We start from the raw sequence: 23920 nt of genomic DNA on the forward strand, positions 1-23920 counted from the left end.
CTGTGTGCTGCTTCTGTGAGATAACTTCTGCTCAATCTTGTTGTTGGTAGTAGAGGATATGTTTATGTATTTTCATTTGAAGACATTGACAATCTGATTTGAAATAAGAGACTGTATGGAAGATGTTATTTTCATTTTGTTTTTTGTGATATTATTCCATTCTTACTACTGACTGTTCTAGGGTGTCTAATATGGAGCTGATACAGCCACTTGCAAAGCTGTTTGTTTTATTATTTCAATTTTTTTATATTTATTTTCAGAAACTGGTATTGGATGGCTTATTGTTGATTATATACCGGAATACTGCAATTTTTTGGACTGTTGTGTAAGAGAAGGAACTGTGGGTAATAGTATGTGTTGTAGTAGGTTTCAAATAAATTTCAAACTCGTGTTTGTTGTTCTTTATTTTAATGGTAAGGTCTAAAAAGTTTATACTATGACCCGGGTGGTGTCGAACTGTGAATACATACATATATACAAAATATTTTTTCCTCTGTGCTAGTAGATTTGAGAATGCAGCCTACAAAAGCACAAAAAAATTCCTTACACTCACATTACTGAAAACTAATGGACTTGCTGGAATTCACATTTTCACACAACTACTCAAATTCAACAATAAACTACAAAGAGATGGAGTAGCAATGGGGTCAAATCTTCCTGCATTGTTAGCTGATATATTTATACACAATTTAAAAGACGAGTCCTGAATTTCAATCACCACCTCCTCAAAAGCATCATCTGCAACTATAGATTGTAGACAATACCATGATTTCAATCAGTGGCACAAAAGATGATGTTGAAATGCTGAAGCAACTGTGGGATACTGCTCACTTGTATAGGATGCCTAAAGGATGCTGCATTCTCAGAATGCTATACAACAATGCAAGTAAACCACATTGATAGTTTTTATTACAAAAACGAAGATTGACAATACTTAACTTTGGAATTACAAGAACGTGTCGCGATGGGAGACATGCAAACAATGAAAGTCCTTTGCTGTATAGAAGGTCCATGTAAGCAAATGATATGGATCACAGATCTCTGCTATTGTAGCTGGTTCTAGTACTGTGACTGAAAAGTAATGCCTCCACCTTTGAAACTCTTCAACGGTTGGCAGCATTGGTATGCGGCAGGTACTGGCTTGTTCCGTAGCCTCTTCTCTACAGCTCCATTTGGCAGGAAGCCAAATGGTTGTGTTGTGGCAGTGTACAGTATGGAACCCTGTCCAGACGGCCGGTCAAGCAACGTGTCGTCATTGAATCATTGACAGCAAAATGTGTCACCCCAAAGGAGATTCATCAAAGTATGAAAGCAGTTTATGGTGATTGCGTTGATGTGAGTACTGTGCATCGTTGGGCGAGTAAGTTTAAAGATGTTGAGGCGGGTTCATCTGACCTGCATGACAACGAAGAGTTGGACGTCCCGTTACTGAATCTAACCACCGTACGGCGTCCTCCATACAGTCCAGATTTAGCACCATCTGACTTCCATCTGTTCCCAATAATGAAAGACTATCCGTGGGGACATCATTATGCTTCTGATGGAGACGTTGAGAGAAGTGTGAGACTGTGGTTTCAGAAACAAAGTATCTACTTCTTCCGTGACGGCTTCAGGAAACTTGTTCAATGTTGGTAGAAATGTATCCAATTGGCTGGTGATTATGTGGAAAAGTGAATATTGGTAATTACAGATCACATTCTGAGGATTATTTCTACGTTTGATTTATTAAAATATTCCCATGCAAACTCAGTTAATGAGAGTGGAGGAATTACTTTTCATTCAAACCTCCTAGTGCTGTGAGGCGAAGACTGGCAGGAGAAACGGTTATATTCTCTTCTTCTAGAGGCCGCTCCTGTCTTGGCCCGGTCATTTTCTGTGGGCTATTGGCTGACGTCGTCTCACCGCCTTCTCTGCTCTTGTGTTCCTCGTCTTCGTGCCGGCGCTTATCGATACGCTGGAAGGCATACCACAACACTTACTGCCATTCTCAGGTCCTCTTGTTACCCTGAAGTCCACAAAATGGCAGCATTCCGGTATATGATCAACAAAACTATCCAGCTACCACTCTCTGAAGATAAATTTGAACAAAAGATAGAAATAATAAAACAACAGCTCCATAGTAGAAACTGTAAACATTCAATAGTGAAAAAGCAGACAGATCACAAAACACAAAAAGAAAATAACATCTTCCACCAACCTATTTCTAAGTGTTCGCCATCTTGGATAGAGGTTCATCAAAAATAAACTCTATTTCAACTTTAATTTCCTTGAAACGCGTATGTATTCAGTACCAGCGATGGCGAGGCATGACAGAATCTCTGACCAGAGAGTTGTTTATCGTTGCTAGTCTGCGGTTGACTGCGCGAGAGTGGAGTTGCGAGTTGTACTCAGTCGGAAGTAGTGTGTGTGGAGTCGGCATTTGCGAGTAGGATGTTGTGTGTAGCGAGTCGCGAGAGGAAGTAGTCAGCCGACTGTAGTAGCAAGTGGACGGTAGTACTGAGCGGGCGTCGGCATGGGTCGGCGGCGTGCGCCCTTTACATCTCTGGTCAAGGTTCGGGACGAGGTATATTGTTAAATAAGATAATGAAGCAGCATTGCGCACATTTGATAATGTAATGTATGTTAATTGTAATTAATTTGTTCAAGAAATGCCCCAATAATAATTTTGTTTTCAAAGCAATCGTTTTTAAGAAAAGAATCATTCCAATTGAAACAATATTTCCTATGCTTTTCCTCCCAGAATCAATTTATCAGATTAATTATTGCACAGGGCCTAAGGTCAGCGCTGCTGCCCTATTATTGTGGGTTTAATGATTAATCTTGATTTCTCAATTTTTGTGTCAAGTTTACATTAGGTCATTATTATTCAGTAATCTCGTGGGGAACTAACTTTTGGCACGTTTTCATTATCATAGACATTTCTTTTATTTCTGCTGGGAGGTTACGTTTAGCACGATGACCATTAACATTTAATTAATAATTTTCATACATTTTTGTGGGGAGGTTACATCCTATACGCTTAAATCTTTTTGTTAGCAGGTAATAATTTCTGCAATCACATCGCCATAATGCTTGGACTAAAATGCAGTAAACGAATCGCTGCGCTGTAGGCTACTTCAGCAATGGCTTAATCCACGTTGTTTTCCTTCGTACAGCGACAGCTACGATATTGTAGCACGGTGGTTTCAAAGTTTGTCGGGGACTGCAGGCATGTAGCTACAAAGAACAAAAATTAATTACGTAAATTACTTTTATTCGTGGTAATTAATCCTTTATGACTTCATCTCGCAGCATTTAGAGTGCTGAATGGAGGTCGTTAGTACTTCCGCAGGACGCCACTGTCCATCCGATTGGGCCGCGCCCGCTGGGACAGCGCACACAGTAACACGCGAGTGGCACCACCGCCCCCTCCCCCCGCAGGCAGGCAGAGGCATTCAGCGGGGAGCCCATTGTGCTGTTCTGGACTGGTATTCACGTCTTGGCGGTGCGTCGCGCTGTGTCGCGTCTCGACCCTCATACCGCGCCGTGAGTGGCTGATTTAAGAGCCACGGACGGAATTGCGGGGGAAGAATGGCCGGCGGCGATTTGTCACGCGGGCGAGGTCGGCGCGGAGCGCAGCTGGCGCGTCGCCAGCGGGGATTAGGCGCTGATCCGGAGGCTCAGCGCGTCACGCGGCCCGGTGTCGTCACCAAGGAGCCGCCGCCGAAGCCGCAGCTGCAGCAGCGGCTGCCAGCAGGTGGGCCGCTGTACCAGCAGCACGCTCCGGCAGCACCCCACCTGCCCACGCCGCCTTGGTCCAAAGCTGGGGTAAAAATGCTCCCTCTGATCGGTGCACGGGGTGTGATGGTTGGGAGGGCTGCAGAAGCGACTGAAATGTTCGTAATCACGGATAAAATATTGGCCACCCCAGGAGACAACCGCTAATACTGTGTAACTCTACCTCTAATTCGGTGATAAGAATGTCCACAGCCTACCTTCTCCACGATTTCCATATTCAACTGAAAATATTGATAATCGCATTCATAGAGCTATCACATTGCGGGGATGTTGATTCCTGCGTTTCTCATGCCAGACATTTTTTATGGGACTAAGACTGGGTCATACAGTGATCCAATCGAAATGCCAGAGTGTTCGTCAAAGAGGGAAAGTTTAAAACTTCCTGGCAGGCTAAAACTCTGTGCCGGACTGAGACTCGAACTCGGGCTGTGAGGACGGGCCGTGAGTCTCGCTTAGGTAGCTCAGATGGTGGAGCACTTGCCGCGTGGAGCACTTGCTGGCGAAAGGCAAAGGTCCCGAGTTCGAGTCTCTCTCTGGCACACAGTTTTAATCTGCTAGGAAGTTTCATATCATTTTCATATCACACTCCACTACAGAGTGAAAATCTCATTCAAGGAACGCAACACAACTAAAATGTCAAATTTTGGGAACATCCGTAACTGTCTCTTATTGCGACGCAAAAGTTTGAAATTAGGCTCAAAATGTTTGTAATCGTGCAAAAGAGCAGCGCTCTGTGACGTCACACACAAGTACGGTGACGCTTCAAATAATAAGGTGCCGACACATGCAAAAAAAACAAAAACAAAAAAAAAAATGGCCAGAGCTCAGAAGTTCATGTAAGGTGTAAGGTGGGTTAATGATGCCACACTGGCATCAAATTGCGATACAGTCCTGACCAAGGCCACACTGGACCTGTCAGACGATGGAAAGCTCGTCTTATAACCTCTTACCCACATTTCATCCCTTCTCTTGAAACATCTGCGATGGAGGCCATAACCACCCAGTTTTCTAATGGGTAGCCGAGGAAAACATTTCAGATACTCTAATACTCTATGCTAAGCATCGACAAGGAAAGGCCTCACGGTGGGGAGGGGGTGAGGGGGGGTGGCTTGGAGGGCGTCAATAACACCACCACTTCTCTCGGAGTATTGACTCTCACGTACTCACGTATTTCGTGGTCGCAACCAACAGTTCGCAGTGCGATGAGCTACAGGACGATGTTCTTGACAATTAGTGACAGTGCTAACACACCTTGGACCATTCAACCTTACCCTAAGGATATCGTGGGTATGCAGCAACATTCAGTTTGATCGCAGCCATTTGGAGTGTAGAGTGTAGTGTTGGCAGAAGAGCCAACACTGTGTTTCTAGAGGAGGCCGAAATGCACGCGTTTAATTACACGCTGACTGGCGCGAGGTCTGGAACAGTTAAAGGAATTAATAGTAGCAAATAAAGTAAGTAGTTGATATAATACTTAACTTTAATCCACAATTGCAGAACATCGCTCTTGATGATACATGCTTCACATAATAAATATCAATTGAATACGGCGCCTTGCTAGGTCGTAGCAAATGTAGCTGAAGTCTATGCTAACTATCGTCTCGGCAAATGAGAGCGTATTTGTCAGTGAACCATTGCTATGAACGTCGGCTGTACAACTGGGGCGAGTGCTAGTACGTCTCTCTAGACCTGCCGTGTGGTGGCGCTCGGTCTGCTATCACTGACAGTGGCGACATGCGGGTCCGACGTATACTACCGGACCGCGGCCGATTTAAAAGCTACCACCTAGCAAGTGTGGTGTCTGGCGGTGACACCACAGTAAGTCTCCAGCTCGCCACAAGATGGAATTGTTACGGCAATATTTTCTCCGTTATACAGGTTGGAACCACTGGGTGCCATTCAAAACCATTTGACTAAATTTCAATGTGATCTAAAGCAGCAACCGTTCTTTTCGTTTTGTTTTTTCATCAACAGAAACATCGCTGAAACGGCGATAGTTGCATTTACTTAAAAAATTTGCTCCATATTTTATCATCGCTCGCCCAAATGGCAAAAGAGTTGCTCAATGTGGACACACGGCGGTACTCAATTATCAAAACCAGTTCCTATACAGAAGTAGACGGTGGGATTCGTGGAGAGCGGAAGGGGCATGTGATGAGAGCACATTCTATGGTTCGTCCGTTTCTAAAAGATATTTTCAGCAGAATGCTTGAATTCGTCCCAGCCGAATGCGCCTTGCATCACTCCGCCCCCCCCCCCTTTCGTCTAAAACCTATTTATGCTCTTATAATACTGTAATAGCTGAGACCAATTACATGCGCAATTCAGTCCCAAAATACGCTTGCGTACATACACTACCAAATGACCAAACATGCACAATTAAAGGAAATAGCATGCAATATCAGAATCCCGTTTTTGTTGTGGCGCATTTTATTTTACTTCATTTTAAAATAATACTTTTAAACTAATAATTGAAAGTAATCTGAAATTTCAACCTGGTCATAAAAAAATCGCAAGGGGCCGAATATTTGTTTCATAACATATCTTGGCACACTGATTTCAGTAGGTAAATCCAATTTGCTAATAAAGTTTTTCAAACTTTTTGATTTTTGAGTTTCGAAAAAAACCATGTTTTTTCAAACCCCTACGGCATTTTTTATTGTGACCATTTTGATTTTTTCAAAAAAGTTGAAGTAAAGTTAATTTTATATCAGATACTTAATTGAAATATTAGTTTTATGTTAATATGTCTGTACTTGTGCGTAATCTGTACGAACATACGTAATCATGTACGTATGTACCTGAGCTATATGTACATCCTAAATCAGTAAGTGTAACCATAATTTACATATTTTTACAATTTCCAAGCATGTGGAATTACGTTTGCGGCGGACTCAGTTGTGAACTCCAAAGGAAATATTTGTAAAAGTGTCTTTTCCAGGATGGGTAGCGGTCCAGTTAGTTTACATAACTTTATTCACTCCACGACACACACGTACACTCTAGCGGTAACTCCCCTGCAGTGTACAAAGTCTAACGCGACGCGGAAGCCCAGAGAGTGGCGATAGCACAACTCCTGGCGGACAGAAAAGACACTTTTATTCCGCGTGGCCAGCTATACACGCGGCCCACGACCCACCCGCGCTGACGCAGTGGAGACGGGAATGTGCGATGTAATATGTAAACTGAAAATTAAGAATACAACTTTCAAACTATCAAGTCGTATTTTATTAATTTTTACTTCATACTCGGTCAAGCATTGCATAATGTCTTAGTAGTTTTATTTTACGCTAAATTCTTGTCATGTTTTTAAATATTGGGTCTTTATAATTTATTTAGACTTTTCGTACGTATATAGTGTTAAAAAAGTCACTATACAGGATGTCTGCACTGAAATTCCCTATTTTAAATGTGTTCCATATACAAAAGTAAATGAAATAACTTTGCTTTTTCACAAAAAGTAGGTTGTATGTGAAGATAAATTTTGAGAAAAAAATTACAATGACAAATCAAAACAGTTCCATGTGAGCAGCTGCGACGACATAAAGAATGTCGAGTCTGTTTTTAATTTCCATCCAGGTCCGCTGCAACATGTCCGAAGGAATGGTGTCAATCTCTTCCACAGTTCAAATACGGAGGTCTTGAATGTCCCTCACTGCAGTGGCGAACACTCTGTCCTTTTCGTAGCCCCATAGAAAAAAAATCCAACTGTGTGATGTCAGGTGTACGTGAAGGCCAATTGATGGGTGCATCTCGTCCAATCCAGCGTCCTGGAAATGCATTTACAGCTTTCCGAACATCCAACGACCAATGAGGTGGAGCACTTACTGAAACCAAAGGTTTGGTTGAAAGTCTGCAACTTGGGGAAAGACAAAGATCTCCAGCATGTGTAGGTACGCCGTCCCTGTGTCAGTTCTTTCAGCAAAGAAATGTTGTCCAATTATCTCGCCACACATGAGGCCACACCAAACATTCACTTTCGGTCTATTTCGTACCCTTTCGCTGACACTGTGTGGGTTCTGCGACCCACAATTTCGAACGTTGACCGTTCAAAGTTCCAGAGACATGGAATATGACCCCGTCAGAAGACATTACACTTGACAGGTACGCAGGATTCTGGTCGATCCGGTCAAGTGTTTCAAGTGCAAATTCGTATCGTCGCTGCTTGTCATCAGGCTTTATGGCTTGCAGTATCTGCGCATTGTATGAATACAGACGCAACCGCTTTCTGAGAACATTATGAATAGTTCCACAAGGCATCTGAAGTTCTCGTGAAGCTTGACGAACTGATTTTCGTGGACTTGGTTGAAATGTTTGGCGGAGATTCTCAACTTATTCTTCAGAGACCTGCCGACCTCCTCCACGCCCTTTGCAATGCTGCCAGTTTCCAGAAACTGACTGTGCCATGGATTTATGCTTTTGACGCTTGGTGCTACTTTCCTGTAAACACCCCAAAACTACCTTTGCACCATAACAATGGATTTTAACTGTGCGTACCAAAGCACAATTTGTGCCTTCTCCTGAACTGGCACCATTTCCGCTTCTATGGACAACAGTTCAACAATGAAAGTGCGCCAAATGTTGAAAAAAATTTAGGCAGCAACTTTAAGTCGTTCTGCACACAACGGACAAGTCAGATCTGAAACAAAAAAATATTTATTATTTTTAAATTACCTCACAAAATAGGGAATTTCGGTGTAGACACCCTGTACTTAATTTTCTTTGAAAACGGTCAAAATGGTGGAAACGAAAAAATGCTACTCTTTCGTCAACTTTAAAAATTTTTGGTTCAAAACATTTTTGTGAATAAATTACGTGATAACCAACAGGTCCTCGTATGGGTTTGAAAAAAATACTGAATGTTTTCAAAGCTCAAAATTGAAATTGTGTCAAAACATGCCACATACCAACCATGTTATGAAGCATATTTTCAGTCCACTGCGGTTTTTCTGTGAACATGTCGAAATTTCACCGATACCTCCCCTTAAGCTGCTGAGCGCGCAACCCCTGGATTCGGGAGGTGAGGTGGTTCGAATCCATTGCCCACCTCCTTGAAAATGGTTTTGTGTGCTTTACGGTTTTCAACTTAGGCGAATGTCAGAGCTGGCCCCTTCTATAGGCCACAGCTATTTACTTCAAAATTCCTTTCTTCACTAACGAATTCCAGCTCCCTTAAAGATACAGCCCTTCTGCTTAAATGAAAAGAGCTGCATGCAAGTCAATCTGAACATCTCTTCAAATGTTGCCGACACTAAAAGCCAGAAGATAAATAATCAATAATGCAAATTCACCTCATGTAGGCTCATGCGTTTGACTGCTAGGGCATTCTTTAATACAGACAATGAGCCTTCTACATTGCAAGAACTGAGGGACACTTACGTAACTGAGCAAATTTGGGAAAGTGTAAGGTTGAATAATTCCAGATCCTTTGCATTTTCGCCAACAAAAATTGTTCTAGGGTATCGTCAATTCCTGATCAGTTCCTCAACTCACATCCAGAATGTAAGAAGAAGAGCGTAAAATGGTGGATGAGTGGATGAAGGGAGACAGGAGAATGACTGCTTTTCAGTGGTTTGTCAAAATACAGCAGGGCAGAATGAGATAAAATCTCTGCTTGGTGAAAATTCCGAGATCACTGTTGAAGAAAGATTTATCGGACTTTACGAAAGTTTTCAGAATAAATGAAAAACATAAGTCTTTTTAAGGTCCCCGTTAACAAATCAGACCCCCCACCCCGCGGTTGTGACAAAATTCTCGCTACGTCCTACTTGTGATCCTCCTGCTGTCCTCGGTCAGCTCATTCATGCGAGCTGTGTTCAGGTCGTTTGATGCCCTGCTGGGTTGTCCATTTCAATCGTCGTCAGTGATGTATTCCCTACCATCCGACAACTTCCAACACCATTCCGCGACGTGTTGACGGGACAGTACACTCTCTACATAAACCTCTGCCAGCTGTCAGTGATTCCAGTGAATTTCAGCAGCAGTTACTTGTTTTACCCATAGAAATCGAATAACGTAGCGAATTTCTTCGTGACACCCATTTTCCAAATGAGTCTCATTTGAGTTTACGTACAACTAGCGCTGTGGATGGTGGGTGAATGAAACTTTGCACAGGTGCCAAACTTATGTATCAGAACTTCAACACACTACAAATTTACCTACAGCAGACGGAACCCGAGGGTGATCACCCCTTGTACATCGGGTGAGCTAATTAGGTTCGCTGCAATGTCATCACTAGCATAAATGCCGGAATTATATGTTGTCCAAAAGCAAAGTTATATTTTTTATCTCGGTGGTCATCAAAGAGCCGTTGGAAATAATAAGTCACTATAGAAGAAATCGACATGCGTGGAGCAGAAGATGATCTTAAGCTGAATCACCGACATATTCAGTCTTATTAACCATTGTATCTATTAATATAGTGTGTCACTAGAACCATAGATCAGTGTGTAAGCTCTTCACGAAGAGGATATACTTTACGATTTCGTCTTCAACAAGAAACATGTCTTTCTCCTTCCACATCAGCTACAGAAGATGTCGCTGCTATAGCTCGGAACTGTCCTTCTCTGCCCCCCAAAAAGATGATGTAAACTGGCCAGTGAAGATTTTTCTACAGCTTCAGCAACTGCTACGTGATTAAATCCAGATACTTTCAGGAAGGGATGAAATAGTTCTTTCAGTCGTCACATGATGCAATGTTCTTTATCACCTTAAACTTCATCGCCAATGATGGTAGGCATACTGAAGATGTCATAACCTAAATCCGAATATCTGTAGTGACGGTATACATGTTAAGTAAAGTGTGTGCTTGTTGTAGTTTGTAACTAATTTATGTTTTCTCCCATATAGTTCAATAATTGTCACACAGTACATTCTGCAAAGCGATTCTGGACAGACAACACTGCAGTTGAATACCATCGGGACTTCTTGGTGCACAGGCGCGCAGGCTCGTGTTTTTGGGAGTCGTAGGTATCTGCTTATAGACGCCTTTGTTTATATGCTTATAGATCCCTTTATTAGAATTTTACCACCTGATGGAAGTCCTGAGGTGTAAGCGTGCCAGGATGGTCTGTAGGAATTAGGTTATTGAAGAGTGCTCCGAATAAGACAGGAACCAACGATGCAATTCTTGAAAATTTCGCATTTCATGTTGACATACGAAGGTAGTTCCGAGACTGAATTTTCACTGTGTAGCGGAATGTGCGCTGATTTGAAAATTCCTGCTGGTTTAAAACTGAGAACTGTGTTTGAGTTCCGGTCTGGGACAAAGTTTTAATCTATCAGGAAGTTTCAATCAGCTGCAGAACGAAAATTCATTCTGGGAACAACTCCCCAGTCTGTGGTTAACCCACGTTCCTGCAGTATCCCTTCTTCCAGTAGGACTAGTCCTACAGGGTATGGAGGACAACTTCTGTGAAGTTTTGAAGGTAGTTAAGGTATTGGCTGAAGTAAATATGTGGAGGCGGTACGTGATCATGCTTGGGCAGATCAGATGGTAGAGCAGTTGCCCACGAAAGGCAAAGGTCCAATTTCAAGTCCCGGTCTGGGACACAGTTTCAACCTGCTACGAAGTTTCAGACCAACGTGGTCGCTTATCTACTTCTCTGAGCTTCTAAAGATTTTCAATGGCCAGTTGTGCACGTTGTGTAAATCGATTTGCCCATTGTTTGCAACTGACACTTAATCTCCGTGCAAAGTCTTGCCGCATCGTCTCCCAGTTTTCAAAGAGACAATTCGGAGAACTGCATCTGATTCTGAATGTCATTGCCATGAAGTCGGTTGTGGTATTTGCAGGACACATGCTGGTTGATCCCACTAAAACATTCGAGCAGCCTCGTAGTGACCTATGAATTGTGTATTGACACCGCTAAAATGTTGGTTATATGTCGCTCGCCAGTTGCTGTTCCTATTTCTTGGTTTATTTTATTCTTCACATTTTCAATTTCTTGAATTTCTTATGATATTTACAAAGATCGTGAGGGCTTTGTATAATCAGGATACCTTTCAGCAGATGAGTTTTGTATCCTAGGAATGAAGCAATACTGACGACTACATTACATGGGACATAAAATACACGAACATACCCATATGGTGGAGGTCTAGAATAGTAAAATTTAAAATAAAATACTTATTCATCGACACTGGTGTCACCGTAGAGTGACCAAAAAATTGTACATTGGTCAGTAACATCAGACTGTAACATAAATGTGGACCTAAATAGACATTAAACGCTGACCTCTGTGGTAGAAGAGAAATATAACAGAAGCTAGTGTAATGTGGGATCACCTTGTCAGGTACAAGATGAAAATATGGCCTTATGGATATTCCATTTCAGTGCAGGCATGTGTTCATTGTACATAAGTATTGTAGTAGATCTGTTACACGTTTATTACCTTATAAATAAAACAACATTTTTTAAATTGCCGGCCGGTGTGGCCGTGCGGTTCTAAGCGCTTCAGTTTGGAACCGCGTGACCGCTACGGTCGCAGGTTCGAATCCTGCCTCGGGCATGGATGTGTGTGATGTCCTTAGGTTAGTTAGGTTTAAGTAGTTCTAAGTTCTAGGGGACTGATTACCTCAGTAGTTAAGTCCTATAGTGCTCAGAGCCATTTGAACCATTTTTGAGCACTCCGGCGGCCATTCTATCCGACGTAGAGAACTGCAACTCTCAATATGACTATGTCCTCTGGCTACTAAATGTCAGACAGTGTATTTATATTTCGAGAGTAGGACAGCTATGGACATTCTGCCCGCAAATTCAAGGTATCTCATGAGGTAAGATTTCCAGGGTATCACGTTCCACCTGAGGGAATAGGGTTTGTTATCTTTAAGGTAGGCACTCGTATGTTGTATATTCAAGGCCACGCTCAGCCTGTCTTTCTGGGACTATGGGACCAAATTAAAATAGCTGGAAACCTTCTCCCCTCCTCCTCCTCCTCGTTTTACTACTAGAGCGACTGCTTGAATCTCGATATTACTGTTCTGTATACTATTGTGGAAGGATCAACCTGAAGTGGCAGCGGAGACCAGCCACCGGCTCCTAAGCAGAATGGATCTTGTGACTGGTTTGATGCGGCTCCCCACGAATTCCTCTCCTGTGCCAACCTCTTCATCTCAGAGTCTCTTTTGTAACCTTGGTTCTCAAGTATTTGATGAATGTATTCCAATCCCTGTCTTCCTCTACTGATTTTGCCCTCTACAGCTCCCTCTAGTACCATGGAAGTCATTCCCTAATGTCTCAACAGATGTCTTATTATCCACTTACTCCTTTCCTCCCGATACCGTGAATATGTAACTGCAATTAACTCCTCCTCCTCTAATTAATTGATATTTACAGTTTTTAGGTAATTTGTTAAAATTTTACCGATTTTGCAACTACTACTTTCCCATCCAAAGTTGTACGTAAAAACATTGTTTAACAATTACCACAGCGCATTATTTAAAAACTTACGCAAATATCCAAAGTTAAATAGTTACCACAATGCTTATTTTGTAACAGATAGTGACCTCACATTGCTACTTACATTAGCCAAGTCGGTAGGACGAGGAGGGGAGGAGGGAGTAGGGCCTGGGGTGCGCCTACGAGAAACTGTTGCACAGAATAGTGTAATTTAGCTATGTTTGTTTACAACAGGAAAACGTCAGTTCTTTGAAGATTATTATCACTTCCATCTGTCACATAAAGCAGAGTATCGGTACAGCGTAAAGCTGTATATAAGGTAGCTAAAGTCAGAAACGCATGTGTTCCAGCATATACACCGTGATTTTTTCTATCGTGTACAAACTCTAGGGATTGATCGATGAGATGATACGGAACAAGAAAGGTCTAATGAACTTACGTCCAGAAATGCATGGTTTCCATGCTAGAGACCGTTCATTCAATCATACTTCGTTACAGAGACTGCGGTCTAATACGCGCTGCGTCATGCAGCCCCAGTTACAGTATGTGTTGAAACTGGTTTCCATGTGCCTTAACGGATGCGTGTATGCGCCATAGCATTTTCTGTCTCACACGTTTATCCGAACAGTGTCAAATGCAGCATGAATACGTTGCTCCAGTGTTTCTACATCTGGAGTGGCTTTTGCATACGCGATACTTTTGAGATTTCCCCGTAACCAGAAATCGTACTGGTTGAGATCGAGTGAACGAGCACGCCATTTAACTCTATCCCTCGTCCAGTCCATCGACCAGGTAAGAACGATTAAGATACGTCCGGACGTTAATGGCGCAGTGTCCTGGAGCACCATCATGTAGCGGCCACATAACCCTTCCAATCATCAATGGTACTTCTTCCAGCAGGGGATACAGTCACGTGCAAGAAATGCCGATAGTTCCGGCCCGTTAGGAGAAGGAAGACTGGTCCCAAAATATGAACGCCAGTTATGCCAACCCACACATTTCTACTGTACCGATGCTGATCATTCGCTGTCACCGTACCATGGAGGTTCTGCATACTGTCCCACACATGACTGTTATGAAAGTTGAAGATACCAATCCACGTAAAGGTGGCCTCACCTGTTAATAGGGTAGATGATACAAATCCCGGGAATCGTGGCTGCCTGATGAAGAAACCAGTGACTAATGCTACCCATGTGGAAATCTGTTGGTAGGAAGCCCTGCAAGCGCTGTAAGTGATAAGGGTAACGACAATTGTGATGGAGAATGCTCCACACTGTCATCTCGCACACCCTGTACTGGCGGGCCAACTGTCTGGTATTGATAGGGCGGTCGTCTTCCACATGTTAATCACATTTTCCTCCAAGTCTGGTGTCCGAACATTTCGTGATTTCCTGCTTCCTGAAACGACCCTGTCTCAGACAAACGGCGAAACACTGTTGCAAGCATTGAATGCTCCTTCCTGCCCGCCGCCCGTTGCCATTTGCCTTTCCGTAAGTAAACACCATGTCGGCAAGCTCTCGATTCGAATACGGAACCATTGTGGACAACGCTGTATCACATCCACTGTAAGGTGGGTCGGCAAGAGAAGTGAGTCGGACACATTACCAATTACGAGGAGAGGGCGCTAAGGCATTGCGTATGAGAAACAGTACCATCACTAGGAGGAAACAACGATTACTTTAACCGTGGCCGGCCGCTGTGGTCGAGCGGTTCTAGGCGCTTCAGTCCGGAACCACGCGGCTGCTACGGTCGTGGGCATGGCATGGATGTGTGCGATGTCCTTAGGTTAGTTAGGTTACTACCACCCAGTAACGTAGCACCAGTTAACTGCTTGGTTGTTCCAAGATGAACCGAAACCAATATGGGACGATTTGTTCCACCGCGAAATACTCTAGTGGTTGATCGATGAGAGAATACGGAATAAAACAGGCCTAATGAACTTACATCTGGAAATACAAAGTTTCCATGCTACAGACCATTTATTCAATCGTACTATGTTACAGAGACTGCGTGCAGTCTGATAAGCGCTTTGCCATGCAGCCACAGCTACAAATGGTTCAAATGGCTCTAAGCACTATGAGACTTAAGATCTGAGGTCATCAGTCCCTTAGACTTACTCAGATGTTAAGTCTCATAGTGCTTAGACCCATTCGAACCATTTGTAACTGTGGCTACATGGCAAAGCGCTTATCAGACTGCACGCAGTCTCTGTAACATAGTACGATAGTCGTAGCATGGAAACTTTGTATTTTCAGACGTAAGTTCATCAGGCCTGTTTTATTCCGTATTCTCTCATCGATCAACCACTAGAGTATTTCGCGGTGGAAAAAATCGTCCCATATAAGTTTTTGCTTTGGCGGTAAGCATTGTATATTGACAAAAGCTTGTTTCTGGGTTGACATGTGGAAGGCAAAGAGTAACAAGTGGTCTTGCAGACACTTTGTAGATTCTCTCTGGTTTGGTGGAGAGATCCGAAATCACTGTTAGATGGTAAAGAAACTTGACAGTATAAACAACTAAGCATAAATATTGTTGCGCAGTTACTCACAGAATAGGGATAAAAATATGGAAATGCGAAAAATATCGACAGTGGGAAAATTTGGAGATAACTTGTTGATGCTTTTCGTAGGGCACTTGAAACGACACACGAGGCGAAAACGCTGCTGTGAAATAAATAAATCCAGTAACAGTTCACAAAGAACATGTTATCGTTTCTGCGACCTAAGCTAATTCACCCGGTTTTGTCACTACAGAAAAGCTCTTAATCAGCCGGTAAATGTTCCCAAAATTTCCAGATCTCATACGCTACCTGTCCGTAATACTAGTGCACTAATAATAATCTGTTAACAAGACCACGCCGAATTTAGCCGCTTGTGAACTGATACTGGCATTAGTTTAATTAGCGCCCGGTACGTCACCGCAGGTGGTTTATCTTGTCAAGTACATATGTGTGGCCTTGTCTTATCGCGGATTAGTATTGGTTGTTCAATAATAAATGCGACGTGTAACACAGAATGTAAATCTACTGGCGGCAAGCTCTTTTTGAAATCGCGTCGTTCTGATGCTCATATACCAAGAGTTCACGCTGTATACTCGTCGTGTTCTAATTAACATGAATAATAAATACACTAATGAGATGGTGTGATTAGTGTTTATAATTACTGACTCTTTCTATTTGATTGCTCATCCAGCACGTGCAAATTCGCAGAAGAGGGATAAGAGGGTGAATATGCTTAATCAGTCATCGTTTTTGTGCTTTCAAATGTTGGAACGCTGTAATTGAAACTGACTTAGTAGTAAAATCTATTCTTCTTGTTACGAGGATTATGTTTTTATTTGTATTCGTGAATTGTATTTGTTGGTTGGAGTAGCGGAACAGAAAATATACAAGGAAGGATACAAACTCTAATGTGGGGTGCTCACGTTGCTGTCATCGAATTTCAAAAATCAACCGAGCTTGCTACTGAATCTATAGTACTTCATTTGCTATTCAGTCAATATGATTGTCATCTGCACACCTGTACAGCAGGGGAAAAACGCATGAGATACATCTCAACTATGCTACTGTGCTGTAAGTATTACATAAAGCATCATTACAGCATATTTGGCGTAGATCTGTTACAAATGTTTTGTATTTTGCGTCTGATTATGTAAAGTGTGTCAACAATGTTGTTCTGATCACAAAGATTTCACAGGACTTCTTGCTAGATAATCTGTTCCCACCACAGTATCTGTTATAAAAATATAGTCATTGTAATCACATTAATCGTAACACATGAGCGTGTACTGAAAGGTGTCTGTTAGTTGGCTGTTTCATTTCCTGTCAGTACATTTGACTCCTTTTACTTGATTTGTTATATATGTTTTACTATTTTCTTTGATATATTGCAATAACTAGTTGCTGATAGTTCCGCAATCTCTTTTACTAACTTGCTGTATCGGTAGTAGGACTTTGGTGGATAGGTTTGCTATAACGTAATAGGACTAAATTCTGCAAAATTGTTCAATGAAAAATAAGATCAAAAATCTAAGAAAGAAGACAAGAAAATCTAAGAAAGAAGACAAACACCCTTATTGCATTTGGGTGTCTGTATGTGTCTGATCGGGTTGAGTATTGCTACCACCCACTAACGAAGGACCAGTCAACTGTTTGGTTGTTCCAAGATGAACCGAAACCAATAAAGTTGTTCGTTAGCGAGGCTTTTCCAAGAACTAGCTTGTTTCTTGGATTAAAGTAGACGTATCACAACCTCTGTGTTGTTTAAAGAATTGGACATCAATGAATGCTGAAGGGCGTACACCAGCCTTTGTTTGCCACAAGCCATCCGTGAAATAAGGAAACAGTTCTAAAAGCATTTTTCTTTACCGTGACAAAGCCAGTAAACCAAATAACAAAATTGATTATATAATGGAGAAAAACAAAAACACGCTTCATTGCCCTTACTCACCTTGTTTATCGCCTACAGATTGTTTTTTTCCTCTTTTACATAGAACGAAGAAAAATTTAAACAGCGATTATCATCAAATCAATAAGCTGTTGAATCTTTCCAAATACTTATTCTAGAGGTACTAACTTCAGAGTGGTAAAAATGTTTCCGCAATTGTTTGAGATACGTGTAATATTATACGAATTTTAAAGGCGATTGTAGTTATTGCTGGCCAATTTATGATTACGATCGGTATTTATATTTATAGTGAAAAGTGGTCAATCTGTGGTCAATAGGCAACTTCATTGGAAGCAAGCAGATGTATATTAACTGCAATACCACCCATATAGCCCGAAGGCAGTACAAGCATCGTGCTGCACAAATGAATATGTAACTTTTGTATGTTCCATCTTAAGGTGAGCCTCGAAAGTTCGAAAACTAGTTTATAGAAAGAAACAATATTTCAAAAAATGAGAGGTCGTAGTTTTCTGTATTATATATTCACGTGTTCAATAATATCCACAATGGATAAGCGTAACAATTGAATGATTTTTACCAAAATATTTCACTTTCACTTTTTTTTGCAAAAACTTGGAAAACGGTCCTCCTAATACCTATTATTATACATAGTCCAGTAACATCAATGTGACCGACTGTCAAAGACTTGAATAAATACCTTGTGTAGCGCGGACGTGCAGCAAGAGAGTCAGTGACCTTTGGAACGTAACGACAGCGATGTGGCGCCATGCCGACTCCTCTGCCATGGCCAGTTGCGTTAGTTTTCTTGGCTGAGGTGAGAGATGGCACGCCACTCTGTCAGTTTAACAGCACTGTCAGTCAGATAAACAGTAATATTTTAGGACATGATCTCAGTGTTCTCGAAGTACTACATTTGCTATGTGTGGTTAATGACTTTTTCTACACGAGGATATTGGGGGGTAGAATGTTCTTGTAACTATATGTGTAACCTGTAGAGAGCTTATACTCGGGCGACCACAGTGGAGGCGACCGAGAACTCGGAATGAGATGAATTGGGGACCACAAATGCTGAGTGCATCGACCTGGCCAAACAAAATGGCTCTGAGCACTATGGGACTTAACATCTGAGGTCATCAGTTCCCTAGAACGTAGAACTACTTAAACCTAACTAACCTAAGGACATCACACACATCCATGCCCGAGGCAGGATTGGAACCTGCAACCGTAGCAGCAGCGCGGTTCCGGACTGAAGCGCCTAGAGCCGCTCGGCCGCAACGGCCGGCCTGGTCAAACAGACTTCAGTGGTTCTTACATGCTTAGGGGCCTGGCCGAAGTCCTCTATTCATGCCACGTAAGGTTGGAGAGAAGAACGTTGCTTCACAAAACATTTTACGTTCGAGGTGCCAGTCCATCATGGAAAACGACTGGATGGGTGAAAGTTGGTGGAGGAAGCATTCTCATCTTAGAAGCTGGGACTATATCGACAGAGCAGTTGGCGTACATGTCTACTGGAGGTATGACTGTAACTCACTCCCCCCTCCCCCCCCCCCCCCCACCCCCCCACCCCCGTGACGCCAGAAAGTCAGCAGATTCTCTTAGCGATCTGCAAAAACATGTATTTCACGGGCACTACTGTCTGGGAAGCTTAAGAGCCTTCTTTCAGAAATTGTAAATGGTCATCGTGGAAAAATTTGATCATTCCGTAAATGAGGGTCTATGGTCCCGTGTAGGCAGATATTTTTTTCCCAAAATATGGCCATGCTTACCGTGAGAAGGACACCTCCCTAGCACAAAATCTTCCTTTTTCAGACAAGAGAGCTTTTTCTGGATTGACTTCCAGGCCAACAGAACATTCAAGAGCGGAGATTCAATCAGTAGAGTACGGTTCGATTAGTTTCTGCAGTGTGTGTGCGGTTTCGCTTTTGCTAATTCGGCTCCCTTGACGAAGACTTGGTGGAAAGTGGTTGTGATTCTTCGAGATCCTCGTCTTCTGGTTCCCCTGGTGGGTGGGACACGTGGTTTGTATCTAGTGGTGGACTAAGAGCCTGTGTCAGTTTCCAACTGCGGACATATCGTGTCTCACGAGGGTGAACTTATTCGTCGTGAGTCGGGCGTATGACGTTTGACAGTTCCAACACCATCGTGCCTGTGTTCAAATTGGTTTGGCCACACCAGTGAACGTGTGCACATCACACTGAAATCTGTCAGGATTTTAGGACAATGATAGGAAATAATTAACTTTCAGAACGCCAAATCGTGTAGTTTGCTTATTTTCGTGGACGCGTCAGAATAGTACAGCTGCCGCAGGGACCGCTCCTCACCCACTGCACGCCGTTTGCTGCTGCCGCCTGAATCAAGGTGAAGGGCTAACGTATTTCTGCTGCAGCGTAGAGTTGTCAAATGATGTTCGCAGTACCCTGCTCTCAGGCGATTGATAGTTTATGGTACAGTTGATCGTAGTTGATTCCATTCGAATAGAGTTGCGCCTCAGGGTGGATTCATGTAAACAAAGGTAGATTGCTTTGTGAACGGGATTAATCAAAGGGAGAATTTGTATAGCTTCCACCCAAATGTCTGCTTTGCCTATCTAACACCATTTTATACCTGATTTGTGTTTGTCATTTTTGTGTGAGATTTTTGTAGTTATCACAGGTTTAATAAAATTTGTCATTATTTTGAAAATTTAAATATGCCGCTTTTACCATCCATACTCCCTCTACCATACATGGCTTTCATTTTCTCGTGGTGGTACATGAGTAGCTTCACTCAGACAATACTTATGATAGAAATGAAATGATCATATGACATTGTTGGCCGGAAGGCCCCATGCGGGGAAGTTCGTCCGCCGTATTGCAAGTTCTTTTTAGTTGACGCCACTTCGGCGACTTGCGAGTCGATGATGATGAAATGATGATGAAGAGCACACAGCACCCAGTCACCACGAGGCAGAGAAAATCCCTGACCCCGCCGGGAATCGAACTCGGAACCCTGTGCGCGGGAAGCGAGAACGCTACCGCCAGACCACGAGATGCGGACAATACTAATGATTAAAGACAGCAGAAGATCCACGACGCTAAGAGGTCGATCGTGGTGATGCAGTAGATTCTCGTCTGGGTTTGAATCCGGGGAGATTGGTGGCCAGGGGAGTACGATAACTTCATCCTGTTGCGCTTCGAACCTCGCACATAGACTGCGAGCTGTGTGACGCTCTGAATTATATTGTAAGCAGATGCCATCGTGCCGAGGAGAAACAAACTGCATGGTCCCCAAGGGTAGATGTACACGTGTGTTGATCCTTCGTGTCTTCCATAATGACGACATAACTCAGGAAATTGCACGAAAACATTTTTCAAACCATAACGCTCCCTCATGGTTGCAGGATGGTTACTATCAGACGTTTCACTTCGTACCCGCCAGCGGCCGTCTCTACTATGAAACATAGAACACGATGCGTCTGGAAAGGCCACCTGCCACCACTTGGTGGACGTCCAGCTAGCTGCAGTACCGGTGTACAACTTCCAGCCTTCGTCGCCGATGAACGGCATTCAGTTTGTATGCATAAACCAGACTCCTGCGGCGGAGGCCATTATGCAGCAATGTTCGCTGAACGACCGTTGAGGCGACACTGTTCCTAGCCTCTCGGTTCGTCTGGGCAGTCAGCTGCTCAACATTTGCATGTTTACTTGCCCATACACACTCCGCAGCCGTTCTTTACCCCTGTTCAAATGGCTCTGAGCACTATGGGACTTAACATCTGAGGTCATCAGTCCCCTAGAACTTAGAACTACTTAAACCCAACTAACCTAAGGACACGACACACATCCACGCCTGAGGCAGGATTCGAATCTGCGACCCTAGCCATCGCAAGGTTCCAGACTGAAGCGCCTAGAACCGCTCTACCACTGTGGCCGGCGTTTACCCCTGTCATAAATGGTCTGTGGAATACCACGGCTGCCTCGGCGCCAGCTTCGGATTGCGCCATTTGGCCATGCACGGTATACTTTAACTATGGCAGCACGCGAACAGTTTACAAACCTTGTCGTTTCGCGAATGTTTCCACCCTTGACCTTTTGGACGTCAGATAAATCGTCCCGTTTCCATATTACGACAAAGACGGCACAGTTTTCCACCTCCACACTACACGCTTTATACACCCTCCAGCTGCTAGTGCTGCCACCTGCCGTGTGTGACTGGTTACTGCACGTTGACCTCGAATACGGGTGGTGTTCATATTAACGTGAGTGTTCCGTAACAGTGACAGGGAGCCCAATGACTGATAAGTCAATATAAGATTAAATGAAGTTAAGTTGGGCAAACAATACACATCAAGAACGACATATGTTTTCCACTAGAGATTGTATGTCGGTACAATGAACAGCAGGATTCTTAGTGAGTGATTCCCATGAACAATCATCGCAGTGACTAGGCAGGTGGCGGTTTGACACACTGTATACTTCGTGCCAGTATCTCAAAGTATTTCGTAACATGCATTGCATTACCATCATTACGGAATGATTACAGGGAAATCGTACTTCTAACAGTCGTCTTGTGAACGACTGCTGGAATTCCTCGCGTTTTGCAAAGGTGTCGCCGGCAGCAAGCACCAGTATGTCATAATGTGGACGGTAAGACTATTTTGAAGCAGTGAGCGACATAAGCTGTAGGTGAACGACATAAGCTGTTAACTAGAGTAGTTTTCTTGAAGCATATTCCGTAATTACACCTTCCTAGACATTTTGTTAACACTAAATACAGATGTATTGTAGTCATAAAGTTCTTAGTAGCATCAAGTTACGTAAGAGGATTTCACTGCAGTTATCGCCCTCTTCTAATGAGCACGTTGTCGACAAGACGTTATGCAATTTTCGTGCTTGTCTCGATGCAAGCAATTCCACAAGCTGTTATTCACATCTATCAGCTGCTAACTGCGAAACAGTTACTAATTATTAGAGTTGTGTACGACGTAGTAAAGATAACAAAGGCGGTGCTGTTCCGCTCATTTCAACTGTAAACCCTATGCAATAAGACATGAAAGTTTTTAAAAAAGTTGTCAGTGTGATGTAATTATGGTATTTTAATTGCAAATATATTCCAGTATATAAAAGGTCGAAATTCCTTTACGCGAATAAAGTATTAAATAAGCTTCTGAAGCAGGTAAAAATCACAATGTACAAAAATGTAATAAAATGGAACACTTACAGCTGCCCTTTCCACGTTATTTGTTATGTGGTTACCATTTTCGGTGCTTCAGTACACCATATTCTGGTCTTAACTGACGCTGAGGGGGTTAACTCCAATCGTATAGACGACTCCATCAGTGGCCAGCATCTATGAACTGGTTTCAGCAGACTACCTGCAACAACGCTGTTGCGTCTCCAGGCATCAACTACCAAGTCAGCGCTAGTTGATGGAAACACATCATCATTGTTACAGGTAGTCTGCGGAAACCAGTTCATAGATGCTGGCCACTGATGGAATCGTTTATACGACTGGAGTTAACCCCCTCAAATTCACTTAAGGCCTTTAGATGGCGTACTGAAGCACCGAAGCTGGTAGCCATATAACAAATAACATGGAAGGGTCGGGTGTAAGTGTTCCCTTTTATTACGTAAGTGTATTTCACTGTCAAAATCACAATTATTTAGCATAGGTAAACATTTTTCGTCCATTTACACCGACACACAGTTCGTGAAACTATGCAGCACATTCCTGGCACTTTATCCAGAGTAGCTGCCTATAGCACTTGTTACTGCATGCTTCATATCTTCGTCGTACCATGAAGTACTTGGCTTTTCTCTTTGTTTGTACGGAACATCTGAAAAGAAACCAAGAAAACGTGTTCTCTAGAATTTCTCTGTAAGGCTTGAATCAAACCAATAGTTCGACTGAGCGGAAATGGCTCCATCTGTATGGGATGCAATAGCCACATGTGCAGACATTTCGACAAATCAGACCTTCGCAGAGAAAGCCAGCAGTATTTGCTGATACACACATTGCATAAACTGTATTCTCATAGGAGTAACAATAAAATTTTAAAATTTCACGTTAATGTGCATGGTACACACTAAATTGTTAGGGTCTATTCTTTTACTACGTAAATAATGCATCACAATTCACTTATCTCTGGAATTTGTTCTTCTGTCCCGTCTATAATGTAACAGAAAATAATCTTACTACAACCACATGCGGCGACCGAGAGATACTGGCGCACACCGAAGGCACAACAACCTTTACTCTGTGAGGAACTAGAGCGCTGTTGCAACATTTCTGGTGAAGAAATATCGACCTTTAGACAATGTGTCTAATAGTGTACTTTAAATACGACAGTATGCCGACT

Source organism: Schistocerca americana, chromosome 1 (genome assembly GCF_021461395.2).
Source record: "Schistocerca americana isolate TAMUIC-IGC-003095 chromosome 1, iqSchAmer2.1, whole genome shotgun sequence".
In the NCBI taxonomy this organism is placed as follows: domain Eukaryota; kingdom Metazoa; phylum Arthropoda; class Insecta; order Orthoptera; family Acrididae; genus Schistocerca; species Schistocerca americana.